Genomic DNA, 6,000 nt, shown 5'->3' with positions numbered 1-6,000 from the left:
AACATCATCTGAATTCAATCAGTGTGCACTAGCAGGCATCATCCAAGACATGCATTCTCAAGAGGGTGGAAATTGTTCTTGGTGGGGAGAAAAAAATTTCAGTATTACAATGGTTTATAATCCTCCAAAGGACCACAGTACGTAAACAGATGAAAAGTGTATCTATGGTATTAAAATTTCCTGGATGAGCTATTAGGAGATGTCTGAAAAGTCTCAATAATGGAAAAAAAAAAAAGATTGAGAAACACCGATCCTAGATAAGCTTCTTATTTTGAAGGCATGGGATGGACCAATTTGATCATTAGATCATTTTCTTCACTGTTTATCCTGAAGGGGAGGGGATCTGTTCCATTGGCAAAGATCTGCTCCACTAAATATCCTTGTTGAGGAAGTTTTCCATGCTAGCAGAGATGAGCTGTAAACTTGACAGTCAATATAACAGCAAAATAGAGCTTATGTCTCCTGCCCACTGGCTTTGACAAACACTCTGGGTAATTAGAGGGCAGTCAATCATCAACCATACCTTTCATTTTAAAAATAATGATCCTGTAATGTTCCACAAGGGAACACATTGCGAGGTGATATGTACTGGAACTAAAATGCTGTAAAGCGAGTGGAAATATAGCTGTCACTCCAGTCTCCAAGTCCTTAGCAAAAACTATGATGAAACTGGAAAGACAGACGCATCTGAAAACCAAGTCACTGCAGAAACAATGAGCTGGGATGGTGATATCTGGACTTGTTTCATAGAAGAAATGTAAATGCAGGTAGATTTTGGGTTTGGAGGTGTAGTTTCGTCTACCATGTTTTCCACAAGGACTAACCAATACAAAACATCACTATATAAAAGAATGCAGTGAATTGTTGCATTTAGAATGATACATGATCAGATTCCAGATATTAGTATCACCAAGTGAAGTATGCACATTTATCATCCCTGGATAAGGAACAAGGAATAGGACAGAACACAGGTGAAGAACCAGAAAGAGTATAAAATCCCTCAAAGTCCAAATTCCCAGTCCTTATTTCAAAGTTATGGAGCCCCTGAACATAGTGTTTTATTTCCCACTTTACATCTTGTTTTGTTTCATAAAAAATATTGCATGTCTAGTTACCTCAATTACACAAGCAAATGCATGGAAGTTTTTCCTTCTTTCCTACTAACTTTCCTTTGGCCCTTCCTTCCTCCCTCCCTCCCTCCCTCCCTCCCTTCCTTCCTTCCTTCCTTCTTGCCTGAAGAATTTATTTAGTGGAGGCAGTCTGTGTAAGATAAGATGCTAGGTTCAGGAAATATAAACAGAGAGAATTTCCTAAAAGGGACCTGTTCATAATTTATGACAAGATTCAGTTTATTACCAAGAATACCATTCTGTTTTAGGAAATTTTGGTTTGAATGAATGAACAATTTCTAGTTGTTATTTATTGAGTTATTTTGCTCTTTATTTTCACAGCACTGGTTGAAAATGGATTTTATATTAGTTATGGGCAGAGACTATGAGCCAATTTATAAAGCAGAGCGTTAGTCTCTTCTTTATTATAACACATTAGGGGCAGTAGTAGGATGCAAATAGTTGGTACAAGTCTTTATCATGGTACTGGGCAGTAGGGGAGAGTTTGGCCAGTAAAGAAATGACAACTGTGTCCCTAGATGTAATTTTTCTGTAGTTACTCCTTGATATTGCTTATATTTTTTGAAAATTAGTGAACATATGACAATAATATGGGTGTGGGGTGTTGGGTGAAGGGAGAGATTTAATCAGATGCAGAGAAAGTGATCCTAGGTTTGTTTTGTTTGTTTGTTTTTTCCCAAGTGTCTGATGTCTTTTGGCCCAATCTGAAAGTAGGTTCCCAGAACAACAGGGCTAGGTCATATCCAAGACCATCGGAAAGGGTAGAACAAGAGCTCCTGGGCCTGGTGTAGAACAAAGGTGAGCACTAGCCACCATGGGCAGGCAGGCCTAAAAGGTGCCATTGTCAGGTGCCTTGCTGCAGTGAACAAGTGGCCCCTTTTGCAAAACTTAGCAAAAGTTCAGTTAAGACTCATGTTAATCACTCCTGGATTCCATTTGTCCTCCTCCACCATAATTAGTGAACAGTGAATCAGGGTGGCAATATTCAGTTTGTATCAGGGTAGCATTTGAAAACTTAGGAGGTTGAACCAGATCAAATTGCTGCTATGCAATCATTTTTGACCTACAGAAATGGCAATTTCCTATACTTCAAGCTGTTAGTTCACTACTCAATTCTTTGGAATTTAGGAGAGATGTTCCCCATGTAAATATGTCACATGTGGTAAGACAGCCTTCAGGCCAGTTCACAGGAGCATATTAACCCATGATGTAGCTGAAATGTTGTATATTTATGATGTACAATATTAGAAGACAAACTGTTATAATGCCAGCGATTTAATGGAAACAAACAACAAAAAACGAAGACTAATAAGAACCATCTTTGATTGTATTTTATTGTCAGTGCTTGAGGAAAAGCAGGTTTTAATGGAACAATAAGGAAGTGCATGGAACTAGTGAAAGGAATTTAACTCTGAGGACCTTTAAAGGATGTTGATCCTGGCTAATTAAAAATTAGGTCTGTATTTACTGTCTTGGCTTCACCAACATCCACTTGCTCCCTAACTCTTTGCATTCTGGGTTCCATTCCCATAACCCTGAAGAAACTGCTCCCTCAAAGGTCACTAGGGAATCGCGGGTTGCCAAGGTCACAGCATCTTGGTCCTCACCCTCCTGAATCTTTTTGACTCACTTGACAGTGTAGGGCACTCTGTCCCCCTCTTTGACACACTCTTCCTTCTTGACCTTTCTGTGATATGATCCTATCCTTTTACTCATCCCCTCTCTCTAATCATTCTCAAAGAAGCCAGAGAAGAAGTTGAAAGGGAAAGAAAGACATGGGTGAAAAATTAAGAGATTTTGTGTAAAGTATAGTTGAGCTCTCAGTAGTGAAAGAAAAGAGAGTTGCCTTTTGTGCATAATGAAGGTGATGGAGAAAATACTTGGGCCTAATGGTTCTCTCTGCTGACCACCAACAGGTTGGTTGCTCTTCAGAGAAGCCTTGGGATAAGAGATAAAAGGTGTGTAGCAGTCATTGTATGTTAAATAATTAGTGCTTCACACAGTGGTGGAGAGCACCAAGGCTAGAGGAATACACATCCACAGTCTGCAACTCCGAAATCCAAAACTCTCTGAAAACCATTTGGCAGCAAGCCCTGGCCCAGATATGATACTCTTTATGATCTTTACTGTACTCAGTGGTCTTTATTTATTGTACTTACTATTATTGAATGCAGAAATATTCAACTGTTTACTGATAGGATGCTGCCCCAGATCTCACAGGGTGTAGATTAATACATGGTATATGCACAGTATTACCGCTAGTATTGCCTGAGTTCTAATCCTAACACCACCATTTACTAAGTGGGTGGCCCCAGGTGAGTAGGGCTTCATAAAAGCGGAGAGGAAGCAATCCAGTGAAATAACTTATTTCCGTTTGATGTAAATAGACTAGCTTTAAAAAGGAACTAATACTTGCCCTATCTGCCCAAAGTGTTGTTGCGAGAATAGAATGAAATAAAGAAGAGAAACAGCAAAATTAATAAAGAAAGCGTGCACTGTGAATGAAATTTTTCTTTGTTAAAATTGATAGTGAAACTTCTCAACTTGAGGCCATAAAGAGGAATAAGGATTTATTTAAGGAAAATATTTTACTGTATGAATAATTCATAACTACAATGGCTTAATCTCAGAAGTAGATAACCTACCCATCTAGGAAGACACAACTACACATAGATGAAGTATCTATCTGAATGTTCAACCCAAAGAAATTAAACAAAAACAAAAACAAAAACAAACCTGCAAAACTCCGCTAGTGTAATTGCAAAGAAAAAACTTCCAAGTCCGTACACATTGCTTCTAACTACCACAATGCCTTCATTTTTCCCCAGAGGATATAATTCTATATAATCCCTGAAGAGACAGAGAGACAGATAGAGACAGAGAGAGAGGGAAACTTGTGGTAACTCAGCTAGTCATCCCAGTATTAACTTCAGTTCAGTTAGGTAATGGTGATTATGTTTTTAAATAATTACTCTTTTTCTTTTGACTATCATTGAACCAGTTGACATTTGTTGAATCAACTGGCCTCCCAATCAACTGAGTTAAAAATTATATCTGACTGGATGGGCAAGCTGTTTTGTTGAATTAACTACTCAATATGGTAGAACTTTGTACATCCAGTCAAATTCTACTGATACTTAGACTCTCCTATATTGAGGATTGGTGCCTGTGACTTGTCTGCCAGGTATGTGGGGATGAGTCACCCATCCTATTTCTTCATTAGTTAGGGCTCTTACAAGTGAAGACTCAAAGGTCCCTGGGAGGACAGGGCCACAAGACAGCAGTAGAACAATTTCATATGATAAGCCTTTTGGCTTTTTTTAAAAATTTTACTTGAATTTTATTTTTTTATTTTTTATTTTTTATTATTTTTTTAACATCTTTATTAGAGTATAATTGCTTTACAATGTTGTGTTAGTTTCTGCTGTAGAGCAAAGTGAATCAGCTATACGTATACATATATCCCCATATCCCCTCCCTCTTGCATCTCCCTTCCACCCTCCCTATCCCACCCCTCTAGGTGGTCACAAAGCACTGAGCTGATCTCCCTGTGCTATGTGGCTGCTTCCCACTAGCTATTTTACATTTGGTAGTGTATATATGTCCATGCCACTCTCTCACTTTGTCCCAGCTTACCTTTCCCCCTCCCCGTGTCCTCAAGTCTATTCTCTACATCTGCGTCTTTATTACTGTCCTGCCCCTAGGTTCTTCATAACCCTTTTTTTTTTCAGATTCCATATATATGTGTTAGCATAAGATATTTGTTTTTCTCTTTCTGACTTACTTCACTCTGTATGACAGACTCTAGGTCCATCCACCTCACTACAGATAACTCAATTTCGTTTCTTTTTATGGCTGAGTAATATTCCATTGTGTATATGTACCGTATCTTCTTTATCCATTCATCTGTCAATGGACACTTAGGTTGCTTCCATGTCCTGACTATTGTAAATAGAGCTGCAATGAACATTGTGGTACATGACTCTTTTTGAATTATGGTTTTCTCAGGGTATATGCCCAGTAGTGGGATGCTGGGTTGTGTGGTACTTCTATTTTTAGTTTTTTAAGGAACCTCCATACTGTTCTCCATAGTGGCTGTATCAATTTACATTGCCACCAACAGTGCAAGAGGGTTCCCTTTTCTCCACACCCTCTCCAGCATTTATTGTTTGTAGATTTTTTGATGATGGCCCTTCTGACCGGTGTGAGGTGATACCTCATTGTAGTTTTGATTTGCGTTTCTCTAATGATTAGTGATGTTGGGCATCCTTTCATGTGTTTGTTGGCAATCTGTATATCTTCTTTGGAGAAATGTCTATTTAGGTCTTCTGCCCATTTTTGGATTGGGTTGTTTGTTTTTTTGATATTGAGCTGCATGAGCTGCTTGTATATTTTGGAGATTAATCCTTTGTCAGTTGCTTCGTTTGCAAATATTTTCTCCCATACTGAGGGTTGTCTTTTCGTCTTGTTTAGGGTTTCCTTTGCTGTGCAAAAGCTTTGAAGTTTCATTAGGTGCCATTTGTTTATTTTTGTTTTTATTTCCATTTCTCTAGGAGGCGGGTTCAAAAGGATCTTGCTGTGATTTATGTCATAGAGTGTTCTGCCTATGTTTTCCTCTAAGAGTTTTATAGTGTCTGGCCTTACATTTAGGTCTTTAATCCATTTTGAGTTTATTTTTGTGTACGGTGTTAGGGAGTGTTCTGATTTCATTCTTTTACATGTAGCTGTCCAGTTTTCCCAGCACCACTTATTGAAGAAGACTCTCTTTTCTCCATTGTATATTCTTACCTCCTTTATCAAAGATAAGGTGACCATATGTGCATGGGTTGATCTCTGGGCTTTCTATCCTGTTCCACTGATCTATGTTTCT

The sequence above is a fragment of the Balaenoptera ricei genome, chromosome X, assembly GCF_028023285.1.
Source record: "Balaenoptera ricei isolate mBalRic1 chromosome X, mBalRic1.hap2, whole genome shotgun sequence".
Classification (NCBI taxonomy): domain Eukaryota; kingdom Metazoa; phylum Chordata; class Mammalia; order Artiodactyla; family Balaenopteridae; genus Balaenoptera; species Balaenoptera ricei.
Note: the sequence above shows the minus strand (reverse complement) of the source record.